Source organism: Odontomachus brunneus, unplaced genomic scaffold, assembly GCF_010583005.1.
Source record: "Odontomachus brunneus isolate Ranch 3 - 2012 unplaced genomic scaffold, Obru_v1 Obru_scaffold_103, whole genome shotgun sequence".
NCBI classification, from domain to species: Eukaryota; Metazoa; Arthropoda; class Insecta; order Hymenoptera; family Formicidae; genus Odontomachus; species Odontomachus brunneus.
In genome coordinates, this window is record NW_022639553.1 from 456,104 (window position 1) to 479,143 (window position 23,040).

The 23,040-nt window shown below is 41.2% G+C and overlaps 1 protein-coding gene across 2 annotated transcripts in view; it reads right to left on the minus strand.

Annotated features, from left to right (window-relative positions):
• LOC116848982 (proteoglycan Cow) overlaps positions 1-23,040 on the minus strand; it is a 181,398-nt gene that overhangs the window by 129,484 nt on the left and 28,874 nt on the right. Inside the window, exon 1 of one of the 2 annotated variants that reach the window (XM_032825677.1) lies at positions 16,549-16,835. The exons of the other annotated variant lie outside the window; for it this stretch is intronic. The gene's annotated coding sequence lies outside the window, so the exon portion shown is untranslated. Of the gene's footprint in view, positions 1-16,548; positions 16,836-23,040 lie in introns of those variants that run through there. 2 annotated transcript variants of the gene reach the window in all.

A 23,040-nucleotide genomic window follows, 5' to 3' on the forward strand; every position in this document is an offset into this window, starting at 1 on the left:
TAAAAGTCTCAAAGACTCTCGAGTGTCCAACGAGTACAGCACCCCCGCGGCCCGATCGAGGCCGGGTGGCGTTTTCCGAACGCAGGGATGAGGAGAGAAGCGCGCAGGGACGTTTATTCACTGGCTTGATCGGATTTTATTCTCCATTGAGCACGATATCCTCGTGTCCTTACACGTGTATAGATGCGAATCAACGAATTAATGAAGGTACGACGGACGACAGAGGACTGAGAAACACACATACAGAGCGCGTTCTCCCTCTTTCTTTCTTTCTTTCTTTCTCTCTCTCTCTCTCTCTCTCTCTCTCTCTCTCTCTCTCTCTCTGCTCTCTCTCTCTCCCACGGCATACATTGCATATGCATATGGCATAACGAGAGGCGCTCGATGGAGCGATTGAAAGCCCAGAAATTAACGAAACGACTACCGAACCGCGCGAATTTGCATTAACGAGATTAAACTCGCAAGTACCCGCGCCATTTATATCTCGTCACTCGCATCGTTTTGCCTCTCAGCCCAGAGGTTGGCCGTGCATATAGCTAAATATATACAAAAAAAAAAGGAAAAAAAATACGCCGTCACGCTGATGATCTCGATATTTCATCGTGATATTTTTTTTTATTCAAACTAGGTATTGGGCGGCGATTTATCGCGAATTCAGCCGGCCACCGTCAGAAACGGCGAAATAAAACGCTAATTCCGCGAAACGACGAGGAAAGGAACCGATCGGTTTGAAGAATTATTCCCAAGAACGCAAACTCTGCGCAAATCGAACATCCGTGCGACTTTAATTGCCGTTATCTCAACGGAACAGAACTTCCCTGGTAAAAATATATGCAGTTTGCGTAGACATTCGCTCAATTATTGTTTAACATTAATGCAATATCATTAGTTGCAAAGATACCGCGTCGAAATTGAACAAGAACTCGATAAAATTTTATTTAGTGGTTGAAGCAATCCACTGTACAATACGTAGACCGATTCTTTTCAAGACATTGTATCAGTAATATTAATTCCGTTTTATAATCCATACATACTATAATATCCATCGTGAACAAATTAAAAATAGATTTATCATGTATTGTTGAGAAAGAGCTTAAAACTGCGCGTGCAATGAGTAAATGTGTGAAAAAATACGAAGCAAGAAAAAAAAATTGAAGGAAATAAGACACTTGATGATATCAAGCCCTGTGACAACCAAGATTAGAACTGAAAGTCAGTAAAAGACAAATGGGATCTATGATAATAATACAGAATTTCGTTGCGATGAGAGAACATGTCAGACTATTCTAATAGAAATGATACAAATGAGAACTCATGGTAGCTCAAAATCAGAAATAGTACAAGAACAGGAGAAAACGTCTCATTTGATGATTATGAAAAGTACACTAAGAGAAAAATATGGTTATTTTCGCCCCCAACAAAACTGTTTTGTAATTTTAACCGCAAAAATAATTGGAATAACCATTTTTCTAATAACACTAACTATTTAAATAGTTAGAATAACCATTGTTTTAGTAAGTGTTATTAGAAGGACGGTTATTCTATTTTTGTGGTTAAAATTACAAAACGGTTTTGTTGGGGACGAAAGTAACCATATTTTTCTCTCAGTGTATAATATGCGTGTGACAAATGAAAATTTTCCAATTAGAAAGCATACACGACGAATAAAATATTACCAGAGCAAATCTGCCCATTTTATAAGCAGCAGACTTGATTATTAATCAATTAAGTAACTTTTTTTCCATTTTCTGTTCTGCTTTCGTCAAGTTTTAGATTTTGAACATCTTTCGTGCGCGGTAATTGCAGGAGAAGCATTACGTCTTTATTAAGATCCTAATTAGTTTTACTCTCAAGTTACTGGACGGAAGTAAACAAAGCTGTTCGGCAACTGGTCGCGAATAGCACAGGATTTCTACCAGAGAAAAATCGCGGATGGGTGGAGCTGCGGGAAAATCCGGGAAATATGCGACAAAAGGGACACTCGCGCGTCGCGCGATCAAAACGGCAGGAGCGACAAACTATGGCTGCAGTGGCTTTAAACCGGCCTCTTTATCTGGCTCTTTATGCCGCTTTTCTCTCAAAAGCGCCGAGATGAATACCGTGGTAGGGCGAATGAATACATTCCCGGCACTTACGGTAGACGACATATCCCGTTTCGCGCAGGGCGCGTCGTCACACACACTGCCGTACACGGGGAACGTGTATGCGTGTGTTCCTCCGGTAATTCGTTAATTTTTCATAGCTCCACTTATATTACCCATCACTGCTGCGCGTCTACTTGAACCACAATATATCGCAAATTTACCGTGCGCGACACAGACGATACGATGTCCTACCGATGGTACACAATATTGTGTGCCAGCATGTACCGATATGTACATATAATACAGTATATTAATATATACGCTGTAATTATAACATGAACATGCGGTGACGCGTTCCAATATTCATCGAGCTGTAGTTACGCGCTACTAAATTATGCACAAAGACACGCTACGGATGCTTTACGCTGACGAATTTTTCAGCTGGAACGCGCGGAGCGCGAGTGTTTCGTGTGAAATGTGAAACTTGCAAAATTGTAGAGCTGCTCGACAGTGGAAATGGAGGACTTTTAATAAATTAAGCTTCAACAGCGCAGAGCAATAAAACTTTCATTCCCGTTAGTTTTAAGTGACTTTTACTTTCGCGGAAGATCAATTCGATGTTTAACGTCGGAACTTCCTCCCGTCGATAATTCGCGCGATAAGGTATTAATGATTGAACGTTTCGCGTGTTTGTTTCCTCAAAATTTCTCAAAGGCAACTTCTCACCGCGCACCCAGGAGACATTTCAAGAGCCATTGAATAAAAGTTCCTACCATCTTGAGAGTGGCTATATATGGCCAAAAAACATCATCTTATTTTTAACGGGATTTTCTTATACACATGGTCTCAAGAGAGGATTCTCTCTTTTACCGAAAGGAAAATATTATGACCAAAAGGAAAAAGGAAAATATTATTAAACTCATAAAAAGAAAAAAAGGAACTCTACTTGCAAGGTGCTATTTCCTGTAATCCTATATTTTAAATGAAGACTGTTATATTGAGAGAAAAAATACGTAAAAAATAGTAAATATTTATATTCGATGAGTAGTTATAATTTATATTTACTTAAATCTGAATTATTTTATTCAAATGAAGCAAATAATTGCTTTTATGAAAAACTAAAATTTTCCTCAAAGTTTCAAGAAACTTTTCTGAATTGAGAAATGTTTTATATTAGTATAGGTAAATATGTTATTACCATCCATTGAATTAATATTTGTCATTTCCTAGATATTTTTTTCTCAATGTTTAGAAAAAACAATAAAAAGTGGGAAAATCTACTAGATATTACTCTAATTCCCTTTGAATCAAGAGGAATATGTTTACTTGAAACAGAATGTCCTCTTACTAGGAGATTTCCACTAAGAACAAAAAACTCGTACTACAAATAAACGACCAAGTCCTCTAACTTCAAGAATACTGTGCTTAGAATATCTTCTTTTTGGCAGAATCCTCTTAAGACCATGTACAAGAAGGTTCCATTAAAGATAAGGTTATATAAACAAGCAGCGACATGTATCGCAATGCAGCAGCGATGTCTCGGTAGTTATAACGTAGACCACTGATTAAATGCCAAAGAGAGAGAAAGAGAGGCAGGGATATTTCCGTGACGTGTAAAATAAGGTCGCCACGTCTCTACGCTGCGCAATATTCGGCACACGTTTCAACATCGTGCGGGAGGTCCGCGCATTTTCCAGTTAATCATATTTCTCGCGTCTCGGTTAACCGTTCTGCCGCCCCATAGCCATAAATTACTAATCGGCCTGATATTCTTTCGACAATTTCCGGTCGATCGCCGTTCTTTTTCTCTCTCCTTCTCTGTCTCGCGGTCACATTTACGTGCGCCCATGTCCACGCGCGACCTTCGGGGTGAAGCGCGAGCAATTTTCCGCGACCATTCCCCCGCTTCGCAGGGATATACTTTTTTACACGAGAAATCAGAGAACAGCGTTCTCGTAAACGTATCCATTAATATTCCTCGGAAGTTGATACTATCGCGGTTCGAGCTTGATCGAGTGCGCCTGCATCAAATAACCAGCTCCGCGAGAGGTGTATTTTTAAAATAACTTCTGCCAAGATATTAGGATGCGGCAGACCGTTCGCGCCAACATTTTGCCGATCCGATCGGTCCAATTTGTCGCGCGCTCGACATTTGCAGAAGCGACGCGGACTAATCAGTCTCGTGTTAAAAATAATCCGGAAACCGCGGTCGTCGTCGCGCGGATGAACATCCACACGGAGCGACGTGAAAAAACGTTGGCGCGCGGTTTGTTAGAGGGCGGTGGGCGGAGTGCACACGGAAAATCAATTATCAGCGAAATAGGTCGCGCCAAACTGCGCTGATCAATTCATAATCAACGTGTGCCGAAAATTCCGCATCCCACTGTGTGCCGCGGCCGCGCAAACTGACGTAGAGGTTGTATTGTAGCAAACGACTTTATATAATTAGGACGATATTTTGAGACGAAGATATGATCCTCTCTGTCGCGACTTCACCGTGAGCTTTCGGCGCTCGAATTAACTCCACGACGATCGATTATACACCCAATCTCATCTATGATCCTGTCGTGGGAAATACTCCCAATTTCCTCGCGCACACACACACACACACGCGCGCGCGCGCGCGCGTACATACGCGTGCACACACGCACACATAAACGCACACATACACGCACACATACACGCACACATACACGCACACATACACGCACGGCATCATTGACGTCTTCCGCTTCCGGTTTAGGCGTTTTCGGGTCGAACGCATCGCGTCTAGATATCCGCGCGTCACGACTCGGAACTGCGTTTGACAATTTGACAGCTGCGAGTGTTTCGCGTGCGCGAGCGTGAAATGTTAAACGCGGAGTCAAAAGATAAATAACACACTGTTCACACGATATTAAGAGACAAGCAGTAAATAATAATTCTAAATTTCTTATCGGCACTGAACAAAAAAAGGTCTGGTTGGATTAATCAAATTTCTGCGCGGTCAAAGACATTCCGCATTTATTTTGAAATTGATCTCTGTAGAAATTTTCGTACTAAATTTTCTAACATGTCTGTGTGTAAATTTAACAAATATCGTCGTTGCATTATCTTCACTGTTCCGCATTGAGCTCGTATTCATCATCTCTGAGCGTTAAAGTAACGTCTAATAACGTCCAAGTGTTACAGAAATGTGTGTTAAATTTAACAAAATTTTTCACAATGTGATGAAATATGAACGAACCAGAAATTCCACTTGAAGGTACCAGAATACTGTTTCGAGTTAACAAGATTTCCGGTAAACTTCAGAATCAGAATCTGATAACTTTAACCGGAATGTTCGGTCGTATTTCGCCGGAAATTTGGTTAATCCAACCGAACGTTTTCACCGTGAGCAGTTAACGAATAGGCACGATATGCGTTCGGCGCGAGGAAATGCCTGAAGCAGAATCGAAATGTATCAAAATGCGACGAGATTGAGAGTCTCGTCGGTTTCGATTTTATGCAACGACACATTTCTGTCCGGACGATAGAAATAGCGAATTTCCGCGATTCTCAAACAAGTTATCGCGATTCCCGATCTCACGTCGAAAAGTCACGACCTCGTCGCGGAAGGCCCGCTGGGGCCCACTTTTTTCGCGAATGTGATGCGACTGTTTTTTTTACCGAGTGTGCGACATTTTTATAGATTCTATCACTTCTGGCCCGAAAGAGGGAACGGATCCTAAAACAGCGCGCAATAACGGGTACGTTATAGCTTTACGGGCCAGACCCTATTTCCTGGTGCGAACGCGGACCCCGAGGAAACTCTCTCCGGGAAACATTTTTACTAACATCGGCGGATAACCTCGAAGTTGATTTTGCAGACCAAATTGGACGTCCTCGGCGCGCCGCTCGAGTGGAATTTCGTTCGCGCACTTTCCTATCGGCACAAAGCCGGAGCGTACCTCTCGCGTTTCTCTCTTCTCTCCACCCCTCTCCAAAGTCTAGAAGTAGGATTTTATTCTACCCTTTCACACGCACGACCTAAGGAGAGTGCTTTCCGATAACGGATCGGTACACTCCCGAGATTGCGTCTTATCGACTTATGGTCGGTTACGGGGACGCGTTTTATCGCGATCAAGAGGCGCGTCGGTCGAAACTAATTTGCGCGTGTCGATATAATATGATCCACGTGCGAACGCGCGCCAGCAAATGTAATTTTCCGAAATCCCCGAAGCGGTGCGACGATCGTCGCACCTAGAGAGAGAAGGAAAAAGACGCGGCAGGAAGGGGGAGAGGAGAGACAGAATCAGGAAGAGAGACATTGCCAATAGCACGTGGCATCAGAGTTCCGATGGATCGACCTCGTTGCAACCTCTAAGCTGTTCTCATTTTCACCCCCGGGCGAGGCGCGGCGGTGAGAGAAGTGACCCTGTCACGAGGGGGTGAACACCCTGCCATCTCTTATGGATCCACGCGCGTCTTACACGCGCGCGGACGTGTCGGTGAGAGCGCTCGCACACCGTTTCGCGTGAGCGCAGTTATACGTTCCAATAACGATACGATGGCCGTAATACATCCTCGTGATTGCGTTCGCGACCGGCGTGCGCGTTTTATGCGGCACATGAGCTTCGAGCTATCATTTTTACGTCAGTCGTATATTTGCACGCCCGCATTATCCATCGGCCAAGTGGATGGAATAAAATTTCGACTCTTCTCCCCTTTCCCCCCTCTCTACCTTTTGCTCATCTCTGTCTCTCTTTTTTCTCTCCCCTTTCCTCTAAGAACAGAAATTTTGAAACATTCCTTTAAAGTTTTCTCAGCACGAATGTGGAACGGTCTACTTGTAGGACTGTGAAATTTGGAAAGTTTAAATAAATTTAAAGCACTATATATGTGAGTGCTTAATGGCCGAAGAGTTATCTGCAGATACATACATACACGGAAAAAAAAAGATCTGCTACATATGTACAACTAAACATAATTTGTTGTATTAGCCACTTTTTCTTTGCTGCAGCAGTCAATTTTCTTGCTATGATAACAAGAAAATCTGCTCCTGCAAAAAAAATGTAGCTAAAGCAGTAAATTATATTTAGTTGTCCGTCTGTAGCAAATTTGTTACGTTAGCCACTTTTCTTGCTGTAGGAGCAGATTTTCTTGTTATCCATGGAAAAAACAATTCTGTTGGTGCAACCGAATTTTCGGTTGCTCAGGGATCAGATGAAAACTCGGCTGTAGGAACAGAAAAATTCCTTTATGAGGTTTCTGTATAGTCAATTGTTCTCAATTGCCTCAACCGAGTTCTAATATCATTGAGTGTTCAGACAAATATTTTCGGTTGCGACAACAAATATTAGTTTTCATAAGATACTGCTTCTGATCTAATTTTCAGTTGGTTCCTATTTGGTTGCACCAACTGAAACTTTTTTTGCGTGTCATAGCAAGAAAATAGGTTCCTGCAGCAAAAAAGGTAGCTAACACAGCGAATTATACTTAACTGTCCATATGTAGTAAATTAGTTTGCTGCTGCAGCAAATTATTTTTTTCCATGTACCAAATGCAATGTAAAAATATTTTCAAATATAAATATGTTCAAACTAATGTTTAATCATCACATATTCATTTAATATTGTTTTTTATGCGCTTGAAGGGAGTTTTCCTAGAGCTCACTACAAATAAATAAATAAATAAATATATATATATATCCTCCCACCCTCCCTCTCTCCTTTCTCTTTCTCCCTCTCCCCTAATCGTGTTCCCCTGCATTCCTAGTTTACGAAAATCCAGTGCATTTTTCGGAGCGCGTACACAGAGAATCGTCGCGCCTGATCGAGCCAAAAATTTCGAATTCACCCGTAATGAGGCCGAGAACCGGTTTTTGGCGCTATACCAAGGAGAGATAAGAAAATACCGGTGCGATCTACTTGGCGATCGCGTCCCGATCTCTTTTATCGGCTGCTCGACGGATCGTTTACATCGAGGCACCTGCCGAGGCACTTTTCTGTCGGGAAACTGTACACAAGAAAAATCGCGATTTTGTCGCGATATCTTTCCCAGATGGATATTGGCGCCCACACACTCGATGCCGCGCCACGCTCTGGAATGACGTAGCATGTCGATGCAATTAACGAGCGCGGATCTTTTCATTTTCGGTACACTTGACAGAAATATGATCTCGGCTTGATGGGCGGTATTGACAAACTCGGCATGACGAGAGATTGGGTAATCGATCAATGTCATCGACACACCCGAATTTAGGGTGGCTTCGCAGCCACGTCGCTGTTGTTAGGGGCGGCGTGTTGGATCGACAAGAATTGTATAACTACTGTATATTGTTAAAGAATATTGCTCAGACGATTCTATAATAAATCTACGCAAAATAGTTAATCTAATTTTTTTTTAATTATTTTTTTATTATTTTTTTTTTAATTATAGTTATCTTTGGCTTCGACTATGTCCTTTCTGATGCACGGACAGAATTTTATAATAAAAATTACTAAACGATTTTGCAACCGAGGAACGACATTTTACAGTAATTAATTATCTCCTTTCATTTCATATATGCTGTTTATATATTTTAGGAACTGAAATGTGCTATTAAAAAGTTTGCTATGTTTCTATAGCGAAATAAAATAAATTTCTAGAGATATTTACTGTGTTCCTGTATAAAATAGAAACGCCTTACTGATAGTTTATTCTTGAATTTAAAGATATAATAAAATTGAAAAAAATTTGTATGAGGAAAAACTATCCTACCCTCTCCGTGTAGTAGTAACACACATACAAAATGATTATAACTAACATTGTCACAGAATTTAATTAAAAAAATAGTTTTCTTTACCATAATTTATAGCAGTCATTTCTCTATACAGTTATAGTTACAAATGCCAAACATTTTTTCTCAGTGTACGATAAACTACAGCATTGTATCCCTACATGGGGAAATTTCAAGTCTGTATTATATAAAATTTTTTTAAACATCTCTCATAAATATCAAGTCACCCCAACTAAGTATCAACTAAAATATTTCTCAGAAATTCGTCTGAGACTCATAATATTGTGAGAATTCGCGTGCTTCAGACTTAACGTGGCAAAATTTCCGAAATAATTTCACCGTTAAGAAAACCCCGTGCAAATATTAATGCAGGAAAAGTTGATTTAGTGGTGCATAATGGAACATTCTGTATTAATATCGAAGGGAACTATTGTAATGACGAATTACATGGAAATCTGTGTCGGATATGTTGCGGCGCGAGTCTTTCACAAACACAGATTCTAAAATCGATAGGATTAATTATCGTGTAATTATCGGATAATGCTGGTAACGGTACTTATAGTTCGCGCGTCGAAACTGGCAGAACCGATCGGGTGACCCTCATTCAAAGAGCTAATATCGCATAACCGTGCCAAATGAACAAAGCTGCCGGGTCGCCGGAATCACAGAGAATATTACGCCTTTCACGAGTGATGTGCATTCGGGATATTAGGCGAATTAGAATGTTAGTTTGAAGTTGCGGCTGATGTACTCGCGAATCTCAGCCCGGAAGTTTATGCCGGCGAATTCCGACATAGTCGGATTGTAGTTTGACGTGTCTTATAATTGCATGAGTTCAACCCGCACTCTCAGTAATTAACGCGCGGCGTTAATGAACATTTGACGTGCTTGACGTAAGAGGGGGAGAGAGAGGGAGAAACAGAGAGAAAACAAAAAAAAAAAAGAAGAGACACACCACGTCTGTTCGGAGTGGGTTATTCTCGGAGGAGACGATAAGCATGAAATATATAATTGCAGAAAAACGCAGAAAATGTGGAACACGTTTCGTTCCTCTCTTTCTCCTTCTTTTTATTTTTATCATCTCAAAGCGTGAAAGATGATCGAAGAGGAGAGAGGGGGAGAGAGAGAGCTCCTTTATCTTCCGAGCGCATCATTTCTCACGTCTTAAAGTAATAAAACATTTTCCTCATCGCGATTTCAAACGGACGCTCCGTAACGCCGTAACGAAGAACGACAAGAAAATAGCTGCCGGCACGAATGAGCGCGCTCCCTACGCGCAAAATATACTTTCTGATAGATTACTTCGAGCGAGATGCCGTTTTATTAATGTAGCCACTTTGATATTATTTTCTGTCAGAAGTAGCATTGCGTCTTTAGCCTTTCGGAGTACGGCTGATGAATAAAGAAGAAGCACCCACGTATCTCTCGAGGTGTCGATATCGAGCGTTGGTCGAGAACTACTGGCTCAATATGCTAACAATCGAAGCTTTCTTCCCTTCTCTCTCTATCTCTCTCAAACACGCCCACGTAGCTCGTGCCGCGGATCATAAAGGAGATGAGACTGCGTTGAATTTTGCACGGCTCGACTCACGCTAACTTCCCGTCGTTCTCGCGAATCACTCGAAGGTGACCAACGGACGAGCGTGGTCGTAAACGAGGTTGTTTGAAGAATCAACTGACACGTGGCTGCACGTGGGCTCAAAGCGCGTAAACACTCTTCACAACGAGACGGTTCATTCGAGTGACGACGAGCCGCGCTCTTGAAACGATCGCGAAACAACCGCTGAACTGCGGCGAATAATTGCTGATGGCAATCGCGCCTGGCAGTTTCGTGCAAGGATTGAAATAAATCATTAATATGCAACGCAGTTCGCGGTTATAAGCCTCTCGCGGACTTTCCGCATTCGATCGCCGCGAAATGCTCTCGACTGTACTCCCTAAAGTGCAATCAGCGTATTCCTCAGCGTTTCCTCACTGAAATGTTAACTATACAGAGAGAAAGGATATCTTTGTTTGGAGAATATCCTGACTTGATATGTTAAGTGCAAGTGAGATTATTCAGCGTCAAAGATAAGTTATCTTGCTGGAATAGGTTTTGTGTGGTTCAACGAAGAAAAACTTGTGTTCTTATGTATCCGAAAGTAATTTTTATTAATGAAAAGCTTATTTATTACTGTAAAGTATTTACTTAAAAATATGATGTTTTCAAATATCGGAGAAGAATATCATCAAAAAAATATCAATATCAAAAAGATCTCATTATCATCAAAATAATTATATATTGTACTTCTTATGAGATTATAATATTCAAATAAAATTATAACATCATTGAAGTCCAAGGCTTTAAAATTAAATAAAAATGAAAAAAATCTGGAACATAACACATTTAAAATAGACGTCATATTCTCAACCTAATATTTTGTGTACTTTTTATTAAAAAAAATTATTTTCGACTAATGAGAACACAGGTTTTTTTTCGTTGATCGAGAAAAAAATACTTAAAAGTTTATTTGTGGGATAAAAGTTTATATTACAGAAATAAACTGTATACTCCACAAATAAGTTTACAAATATATATGTACAAATAAGTTTACAAATATTTTTCTCAGTGTATAAGTTTACAAATAAGTTTACAAGTATTTTTTTCAGTGTATAAAATATACCTTTGCAAATAACTCATATTCGTTTAAATGTGACCTAATTTGAAAGATTAACATGTCAAAAATAAAGATATTTTCCAAACAAGAAAGTCCTTTTTTCTGTGTATACATTTGCAACACATACGATCACGCAAGTTTGTTTGAATAGATCTTTAACGAAGTCTACTAGGCTTCAGTTAAAGTAAATTGTAAAACCAGGCCTTACTGATACAGTCAGAAGCATTTTTAGTAATCCACTTTAAGAGAACGTATGTTTGTATGTCGAGGAGAGATCGTGCGCGACAAGTTAACGCGAGGTCGAACGATTAGTCGGAGACACGCCGCGATTATTCCCAAGGATCGCCCCCTCGATCGGGAAGAACGATCGGACGAACAATTTACATGGTACAATTAACTCGTATGCACTCGCGTTCGTTCGTTCGCTCTCGCTCACTCACTAATTAGATAGATCGGATCCGTCCAGATTACGCGCGGAATTTCGTTGGCCGCCGCGAACAGCCAAGATGGTCGAATTTCAAACCGATACCGCTGTAAGCTGGGCCGGGACCAATGCTCCTTGGGACTCTAGCCTGACCCGTTTCTCATTAGCCGGCAGAAAGCTTGAGAGAAAAGAAAGGAAAGGACAGAGATTGATTCTTTCAAGGAGGCTAAGCGGAGCCCACCGGTCCGTCGAATAAAGACCTTAGCCGGTGACCTGATCGCCAGCTCGTTGTGTAAGGATAAAGCGGGGCGCCGGAAGGGTGCGAGAACTAAAATGGCCTTTGCAGCCTGTACGAAAGGAAAGTAACTTGGGCGGTCGCCAGCGCTATTCAGTATCGAGGGACACTCTCTTTCTCTCTGTCCCCCGTGAGATAGAGAGGCTACGCAACTGATAACGTGACTATCGTCCGTCTGGACGAACGAGATTATGTCGAATTGGCGCATGCTCCGTCTGAGACTAACCGTCTGGGTATGCACTGAAAGTTATCTGTTTGCTTTCGATTCGCCCGTCGTTCATTTGGTGACGTTAAAAAAAAAAAGCAAGGAAGGAAGGCAAAGCAAAGCGAGCAAAGCGCGTAGCGTACCCCATCGCGTATTCCATTTCGGCGATCGGTCGCTGTTTTTTACGGGAGGATGAATCCCGCGAGTAAATTTCACAGTAAACTTTATCGCACGGCGAACGAGACGCGCCAGCGCAATCGGGAATTACGTTACAATGTAATATCCGTTACGTGAGACAAAAATAGAGCGGATTCTGCTCTGCCTGCCGCTCTCTCTCTCTCTCTCTCTTTCTTTCTCCGTGAAATGAATTTTCGTGGGCTGGCTCGTCCAGCTTGTACGCCATGCACGTCGAGCCTTCCTACGTCGTTACCGTCGTACGTGTCGGAGGAATCGTATGAAACCAATGATCCTACTCTCCTTATGGATGGAAAGAACGACTTAACCGATATCATCGAAGGATACGTTCATCACTGTCGTCGATAGTGTCGCATAAACGTTCCGACTAACGTCTCGATTTCGCGCGATTTCCTCTACGTAGAAATCGATCCCGGACCCAATGGTCCGCCGCGTCGGAATTAATGCTCACTCACTGTCAACTCGGAAATGACTGGAAAGTGACTCTCGACAAGTGTGCAAGTGTATTCGAGTGAAATAAGAGAAAAGAAATTAAACAGTCGCGACATCTCAAAGGGAGAGAAACGGTGAAAGATCTGAAGGAGATTCCTCTGCAGAAAGACTGTCGGGATTAAGGTGAAGATTGCAATTCAAGGAATAACTGAAGCAACATCGAGGGCAACGTCTAAATTCACGTCGAGGTACGACACATTCGCGGCTGATAAATTAATGAGATACAGAACGCGCGGCAGCTCTAATTTATCGCGTTCACGAGTCTAACATTATTTATTGTTGATGAAGCTTTACGCGTTTCGTGTCCCTGGTTGCCGGTAAACTTTGGTATCCCCGTCGCGCTAGAGAAACGAGAAACGGAAGATAGCGGCGACGACGGCGACGGCGGTGGCGGTGGTTTCCCGTGGATCGATGACGGCGACCCGACCGGGAAGGCTCCGGAGAGAAAAATGAAACGCTACGATAAAGGTGCAGGATATGGAAGAAAAGAAGAGCGAGACACGAATGAAGAATGCAAAGCGCCGGGCGCGCGCGCGCCGTCGAAGTCAACGCTCGCGTGAGAGTCTACGTGACGTTGGATCGCGGCATGAATATACAGGATATATACCGGGGCTTCCCGGCACTTTCTTCTCTCCTACGGATTCTTTGACGAATTCTAAACGGCATTGAATTTTTCTACGCCGTGCTCTCTGCCGTCGGAAAAGCATAACTCTGTACTTATATTTGATTAGCCATGCAGACATTTAAGAGCTATAGAGCTTTTTTCTTGCAGGCGACATGTAAAAAAGAAGAAGAAAAAAGGAGATATAATGGAGAAACAATTTGGTTCGCGATATAAGGCAATGAAAGGCAAAAGAAACCAGACGCCTATACTTGTCGCCGGATATTTGCAAGCACGGCTCTCTCATAAAAAGCTCAGCCTCTCTATAAAAGTGCTTCCGACAGAAAAAAAAGCCGATATAAAAAGACTATAAAAGATTATAAAAAGACTAGACTTTTTATAAGAGCGCTGAGTTTGCAAATATCCCGCAACGTATACACGTGATTCATAATAATAGCGAGTCCGTTGCATGAAGGTTCTGCCTTTACTGCTCTCCGCGTTTGCGGGGGACTTGCGGCGGCTACAACATCTAACGACACTCGCAAGCCACGTAATTAAAGTTCTACGAAAGAGCGGTGCACGCTTAATGTTAAGCAAAAAATAGCTAAATAATAAAATGTGCTCTCAAACGCAATTATTTTCTGAAGGCCAGACGCCAGATAATTCTTTAATTTTCCGTCATTCTTTCCCTGGAGAATTAGAAGTGCCTCGATGTTTGCACAAAAGAATTAACTCCAAATTGTTGGAGGAGCTCGCAGATGAAAGGGGATGTAGCTATCCTGAACGCGCTCTGTATATACTTATATATATACAAACACACACACGCACACGCGTACACGGCAGACACAGCGAGCACAGGTCGACAGGTGGATCCAGGTACACGAAAGGTAGGCGCGGGAGAACGTGCCTGGCCCAAGGTCGACGAGAAAATCTCACCGTGAAAAAGAACCAGCTCGAATTCCAAACGCGCTTAATGGATTCGTATCACCGAAATGTCGAAATTCACCACCCCGACAACTGCGCGTTATCGTTCTCGCCGGCCGTTCTCGTTCACGCTCTGCGCCTGCCAATTATAAACGGCTGAATTTTAAATCGATGAAAATTAAGCCCCTATTGAAAACTCGCTTCATTCATCGGCGACACGCGATACCGGTCCGCTCTGGTTTCAATTTGCGCTCAAGTGTAACGCTTCGAAATGCGCCGTCAATGAGCGGTCGAGAATCGTAGCAATTCAAAGGGGGTGTCCGTCGTGTAATAGCACTTCGTTAACTTCAGCAGGATATTCGCGCTAAGACTTTTGCCCCGCCGCAGCCTGTGCTTCACTTTCGTGTAACGTACTTTAATCGATAAGCCGTGAGAGCTCTTTGAACTCCAGAGCCCCGGTTAGGTTCCGCCAAATAAACGAGTTCATTAGAAGCAACCTTATTAACTGTATGTGCGAGAGGTGAGTGTGTGTGTGTGTATACATGTGTATACATGCGAGCGGTAAATGGAACAAAGAGAGGCTTCCTTCGTTTTGGCCGCGGATATAAGGAATTACCGTCTACGGTACAAGCCGCACCACGTACGGCTGCAATGATCGTTACGCTTAATCGAATTCAGACACGGACGTTGCTCCGTGTGTCAATCGTATCGACGATTCTCTCCGCGAGGGTACAACAGGTACCGCGCACTGTGATGATGCGCAACAATGCGAATTTGCGCGAATTAATTGCACGACACGGCGCGCCTAGAAATACGCCAGACGAGCGGGATAACGAATGCTGAAACTTATAATTATATATGGTGGCACACAATTACAAGTTCCGCCAACGAAAGCAGCTTTTGCGCCGACTTAGGCTAATACAGCTTTCGGAGATTATTAAAACTAACCGCGTGCCGAGAGGCAGAATCAGCGGAAGAAGTTTTAATTAATCGCGAGAGAGCGCGCGTATGGAAATAACTCAAACTTGGATATTTCTAACTTCGTTTTCCACGCGCTGCAAGTCTGCCGGAAAAGAAACGCGGAGGACGAAGACAGCCCGACGCGGCAACCCGAGTCGAAATTTTGATTCTATCCGAGTATTCCACAAAACCTTCCAACTGGAAGGTCACAATAGAAAATCTCGAAATATAACAAGGAAAATTGTAGAAAAATATAACACAGACGACCCTGCAGGCGACCCATCTTGGATCCATCTTGATGCTACAAACGTCTATTTATTGCTGTTTTCTTCGTGTTGAAGAATTAGTTTATTCAATGTTATTTACTCAATGGCAAGTGCATTAAGAGAAACAAACATGAAAACATTTTTTTAAATATTTATTTTCAGTGGGTACTAACGACATATTTACTTAAATCTAAATTCTTTTTGCTTAAATAGAATAAACAATTGTTTCCGTGAAAATCGACGGTCGTAAAAAAAATGTATTTTTTTTTTTATTTGAAAGAATTTCTTCTGTAATAAATAATAGGAATTAATAGAAATATAACAAAAATAACAAACATTCTGTAAAAAGTATATATGTTATTAGTACTCATCAAAGATATTTCTTATCTTTTGGATATTTATTCTCAGGGTAGAATGTCAGACAAAAATAAATTTCAATATACGAAATTTGAGTCGGTATCGCGGTTGTCAATTATTTACGATCCCTGGACGATAATATAATTAATAATTACAGATTCATACTCATGCACCATTATACCTATGTTATTCGACGGATATTTCTTGTACGAAATATATATTACAAGTTAACGAATATATAATATAGAACTTCATGAAGCTATAATTATTTATTAGGCAATAACAAATCGTAAATGCCGATCTCTGAGTGGATTCTAAATTTCAACTAAGAATAAATAATTTCACACACCTGAAAGTATATCGCCGCCCGGATTCTGAGTCCTGCGTCCTGATTTCCCGATTCAGCATCATGCTGCCGACTGCTCCGTCATTTCGGACACTCACTGACTCGCGCCGACACGACTCGGGGAAACACGTGTTAATTAACGCGACGCCGACGAGAACACACCCGATTAAATATTTCAAGAAACGACGGAATATTTTGCTCACACATACGACGGGAGTAATTGTGAACAACGCACAGCACTCCGCGTCGCACTGTGTGCGTCACTCGTCGGCCCGAAACACACTGACTCGGTTATGGACAAGTACGCGTCGCGCGCGACAATACCAAAACAATGGACAAAAACAGCAAACCGTCGTCACTCTTCACTATACACAGTGAGAATTGTACACGGAGAATATTATTGTAGAGTATTTCGTAACCGAGAAACAGATCGACGCTCTCTGCAGTCATTCACTATCCGTTCATTTCATGTGTGCCATATATTTTGTGGACACTGAAACGTGTTGAGATATTTTTATGCTACAGTATATGTGCACATATACAAGGTGTCCGGTAACTGATCGAGTAATCGCCGTGTACACTGAGAAAAAATGTACTAAATTTCAAAAAACATTTGTTTGGATAGTACTGTGAAGATATTTGTTTAAATTAAGTAATTATTTTCTAAAATTAAATAAAGAAGTTTTAAATATAAATTTGTTTCTGTAATTTTAGAAAATAATTATTTAATTTGAACAAATATCTTCACAGTACTACCCAAACAAATGTTTTTTAGAATTTTGTAAATTTTTTTCTTAGTGTACGGATAGAACGGATCAAAATCATAAAAGTTATATACCATTTTGAAATTTTCTCAATATTTATTGCGTAATTAATTAAAATGTATAAACGAATGAACGTACGAGAAGCGATAGGACAGGCTCTGTGTGTAAAAGAAATGGCTTACCTCTTAGCAATGATGAGTAAATAGCTGATTTCGAGGCGGAGTAACAAGCGACACGTATATGTTACTCCGCCTCGAAATCAGCTATTTACTCATCATTGCTAAGAGGTAAGCCATTTCTTTTACACACAGAGCCTGGCTTATCGCTTCTCGTATGTTCATTCGTTTATACATTTTAATTAATTACGCAATAAATATTGAGAAAATTTCAAAATGGTATATAACTTTATATAATATAATTATTTTGACCCGTTCTACCTGTTCTACCCGTATACGGCGGTTGCTCGATCAATTACCAGACACCCTGTATTTCGGGAACAAAAATATGCTATTAAAACACTTGCTATATTTTTAGCGAAATTGCTACGTTTTATTGAAGACTGGTCTACAATACGCGGAGTAAGCTTGGCACAAGTTGAAGTAAGATAAAAATAATTTATTTCTCTCCCTTTTCCCCTATACTCTGGCCTCCTTACACTGGGATTATTTCCGTCACTTAAGAGAAATACTTTCAATATAAGAGAGTTGGGGCGCGCAAGCGAAATAAATTATTTTTATTTCTTACCCCAACTTTTACGTCAAGCTTATTCCGCGTATTATGTGACGAGCCTTTAGCAAGATAGACCTTACTGACAGTATAGAGCTCTCAGAATGTCACAGTTAAAATTTATCGTTGTTTTTTGTATCTGCTGAAAAATCGTCCATGGTAAAATTTACGTAAAATTTGCAACAGTAGCATTCTAGGAATATTTGCTAGCAAATTTAGGTGAATGTGAGGATTATACATTCATTTGTCTCTCGTCGCTTTTGCCTTTTTTGTCTAGCACAGTCACTCTTATAAGAACTATGACTGGCTTTAATCTAGATGGGCGCCACAGAGAGAGCCTTTCTTGCTAAATTTCACAAATGGTTCAGATGAAAATTCTGTCTCTAACATGCGTAATATCGCAGTGTTCGCTAGTCACATATTTGTCTTAGCAAATTTTTCTAAATAATTTTTGCTACGATTGCAAGACAACTCTGAATACTAAAAACGTAGTAAAATAAAAAAATTATATGAAAGAAAAGATAATATTTTCTCCGTATATAAATGAGACATGATAACAATCAACATCCTGGAAAATTTCAGATTTTTGCAGATAGTCAAATTATCAAATTAAATTATCAAATCGATATTATTCAAAGCATTGGACAATCTTTATCATCTTTATCGAAAAATCATTACCACAATTAACACCGCGTTTCTGATCGACTTGTGCTTTTGTGTAGCACCATGGAACACCTGACTACGATTTCGACCAAGAGCTGACTCCAGGACGAAATACAAGACGCAGGATATAGCAACAGTCGACGACGAAGTTTGCATGTCTCCTGTTTTATCTCTTTTAAATTTTTAAATTATACATTGAGGGAAGAATACTTGAAAACTTATTTGTGGGATATAAAGTTTATTTCTGTGAAAGAAAGTTCGTAAAAATAAACTTTTATCCAATAAATATATATTTATATAATTTTTTCTCAGTATATCGAAATTTTTAAAGTCAATAAAAAAAATAATAAAGATATCATGAAAGAAGATTTCTTGCTTTATTCACCTAGTTTTCCATTAATCTCTTTATTACAGAATTTGATATTTGCTTATTTGCGATGCTCCCCATCCTAATTCGGAATGTTCAATAATTATCAATTTTACTCGATATGAATCGCGACTGCTAGTTTTGGCCTGCGGCAATTTTTCTATTAAAAACATTTCGCGCTATAATTGCATTAATATCTCGAAAAAAATGTGAAATATCACAGAGTATGAAACCACGCAAACGCTGTGACGCCGAAACTTTGCGAGTTCTAAGAGCGAACGCAGCGTATATTCGTAATAAGTGATCTTATTCTCTCAAGACATGTCATATATTTTGGACATACATTGCGGGCGCGAGTACGCCTTCTCATTAAAGTGCATAATCTTCAGACCGACAGGCAGTCTCTCGAGATACAACCGAGCCACATGCAAAATCCGGCTTACTTCGTACGTATTGTGGGAGAGGCGGAGAAGGAGGGGGCTGTTGCTTGTTAGTGCTCCCAGAATATCCGGATATTAGTGGATCACATTGCTCATTAAATCCGAGAGGCGATCCAATTTATCATGTGCTACCGCCTAAAATAGTAATACGCGACAGTAATCTTCCCATCTTCGCGTCTCGCGATAAAAGAAGCGATTCTCTCGCGATCGTCGTTTGGCATCGATTCGAATTTACATGTCAATTAAGAACGCGCGCGCACAGCAAGCGCCTCAACTACTTCAAATTGTTTCAACACAGTTACCACGATGAATATGGAGTAAATGTAGATCAAACGGAGATATCACGAGAGAAAAGTCGTCATGCATGCCAGCGTTCAATCTTCCGTTTCACGCACTTCTTCATCAATACGCTATTTATTATTGTTACTTTCGTACATATGTAAAATATGCAAATACCCGCATATTCTGCGGATTATTCGTATTCTGCGGAATATGAAATAAAAACCAAATCTGTATCCACATGGAGCATTAGCAATCGCCTCACGGATATTTATGGCGCATCTAATTGAAAGATCTTATTTAAAAAAAAAATCTGTTCTAAATTGACTAAAAAGTTCGTAAATAAGAAAATATGATAAATCGGATATATCACTCTGTGTATACAATGTTTCCTTGCTCGAGACTCAAACTGGCGTATCCTTTAATGCCTTTACAGTTTCAAAGTCAGTGAAAAGGTATCGCGAGGAAAAAAATCTCTATCTGGAAGGAACGTAATTTAATTGTACGTTCTCGAAAGCGAAATACTTCTTTTTGCATCGTTACATCTACCTCTTTTAAAATATATGATCTTAAGACTCGAGCGAGAAATCCTATATACGCATGAAAAGTGAATATAAAAATGAATTCTCCGGCGGTCCGATCCTGCCAAGAGGGAAAGAGGGAGAGGAGGGAACAAGAGACACGGTAATATCCCTACGAGCAGTAGCAAAATCCGCTTTCTCGTTCTATAGGAAACGAGCGAACTGTTCCTCGAATCCATGTTTGCTTTAATCCGCAGACCGAATGCGGTATATAAAAGCCTTTTATCTATCGTAACTCTCGAACCATGTAAACGCACACTCGGGCGCGTACGGACTATGGAACCCCTACATGACTATGTTTATACAAGGGAACCCAGAAAATCAACAAAAGTTAATCAGACTGGTCGGCGGAACTCTAGCTGGGAAAAAACGACGGTGCTGTTAAAGAGAAAGAGAGAAAGAAAATGCTAACTTTTCCGAAATAATTAACCTCGTATTAAGCACGAAAATCTTTCATCCCCGAACCGTGTTTCATTTCGGAAAAAAGACCTCAATATCCGACCAGGGGTAATTTCAACGATAATGCAAAATTCCGCCAGCTGAAAAAATATTTGACCAGCGGAATCGATAGGGAGTAACCATTGCTCACATAGAGAGAGAGAAGGGAGATTTTTGGTATTGATGAGAAAAGCGGAATTCGGCGGAAAATTCGCGACCCAACGATCGCCTCTATAGAGTGTGCCATATTTCGTGTACATATGGATCGAATCAAACTGAACTAAAAAGTCTTGTACTATTCTGCAAATAACCACGTGAATCTTTGAGTTATCAATTAAAGAAGACTGGTGGATGATCGTCCACGCCAGTGCACTCTGATGTTCTTCAAATAATAACTAAAAATATAGGCGGTTATTTGCAGAACGATGGAAGACTTTTTCGTTCAGTTTGACCTAATTTATACGACGGCAGGCATCGTAACGCAACTCATCTGCTTTATCGCGCATAACCATTCGCCTATTCTTCTTCTAATTAAAACAATTTGAAATCTCATGTAATTGTTTGTCACATGGCAGTGTGTAGCGTGTTTGTCAATGGTAGAGGGATTTTCTGTTCAGTTTAACCTTATCTACACGAGAGATACGGGACATACTTATGGTCAGATACTCCGTATAACGATACCGCATATTTACGCGACTTTTCCATGAAATTCCGTGCCATGACGCAATAATTCAGTGAATTCTGGGCGCGCGTTTCCCAATACGGACGTTACGAACCTTTACACTAAAAAGAAGATTTTGTTGTCGAAACGAAAATTTGACGCAAACTATTATTTCATTAAAATGAAACCAATCTAACGTTTGATAATTGCAACCAAAACATTTAAATGCCGCTATGTCTTGCTTCTTCAATAATACTTGACACAAGTAAAAAAACTGAAATAATAGAAAGCTCCTTGAAAAATAGATAAACTAATAGTGAGAAATTAACGGCACATAAGGAGCAAGCACGGATGTCTTAGTGCTATTAAATACTAATATTACTTTATTTAATATTAATATGATTGTGTAAAAAACATATAATGCCAAACAAAAAATATATATCAAATATATTTTTTACTTCCAAATACAAAAATAATCTCTTCAGTGTGCTCTCACCTTTCTCCGCTCTCTCTCTCTCTCTCTCTCTCTCTCTCTCTCTTTCTCTCTCTATCTATCTCGGAAGGAAGATCGACTCCTGCTTGAGTGACGCGAAAGAGTCTAAGGATGGGATCGCCGGCTGAGCGGCTCGTAAACGCGCGAACGGTATGCGGCGAGGTACGTAGGACGATGACGCGTACTTGGCGCGACAATTCGGCCGGAGGGGAACGCGGGCGTGGGCGCCTATTGCGAGTGCAGTGCACGCAGGACGTGCTGCGCATAGCGGATGCACGGCATTGCGGCGCGTTCTCCAGCGTCGGTGGCGGGCATGAAGAGCACTCGTTGTGTTAAGGCAGCCCCGGCGCGGGCTAATGTGTTTACAGATCCGCCAATTGTAAACTAAACCGCAATGGGAGCGCGCACTTCCAGCTGCAGTCCCGTGCTCTCCTCCGCACGTCGTCGCACTTTGCTAACGATACGGCCGGCACAATGCGCACCGTGCGTTTCCACGACGTTAAGCCTCCGTTAAGCCCCTTCGACCCCTACACCTCACTCTCATCCTCACCTTCCCCCTCTCCCCTCCCCCTCCAGCCCTCTGCCGAATTCTTCGTCCAGAGGAAGAGTGGATGCGCGTCCGCCGCAAAGCAGATTTGTACGCGCCAGCGGCGGCCATTATTCTGAACTTCGACCGAGCAACGTGCAAATAAACTTCCCGAAAGTGCGGCAACAAGCTGATGTATTTACGACAATCGAACCCTCTTTCTCCTCCATCTCCTCCTCGCACTCCTGCTCTCACACCTCGTGCACCCCCTTGTGAAAACCTACTCGTCGATGGCTATCGCGTTCAACTAATGCATTCTCTCTCTCTCTCTCTCTCTCTCTCTCCTCTCCTTGCCTCCCCTTTTTTTGCCAAGCCTCCGGTACAAAATGGAATGGTCGATCGGTGCTTTCATTACAATTAACGCCTTCGTTTCGCGTTATCGTGTACAACACGGTATTAAATTGTTCTCCCCGAATGAACAGGAAAAGAAGGGGGTAGAGAGAGAGAGAGAGAGAGAGAGAGAGAGAGAGAGAGAGAGAGAGAGAGAGAGAGAGAGA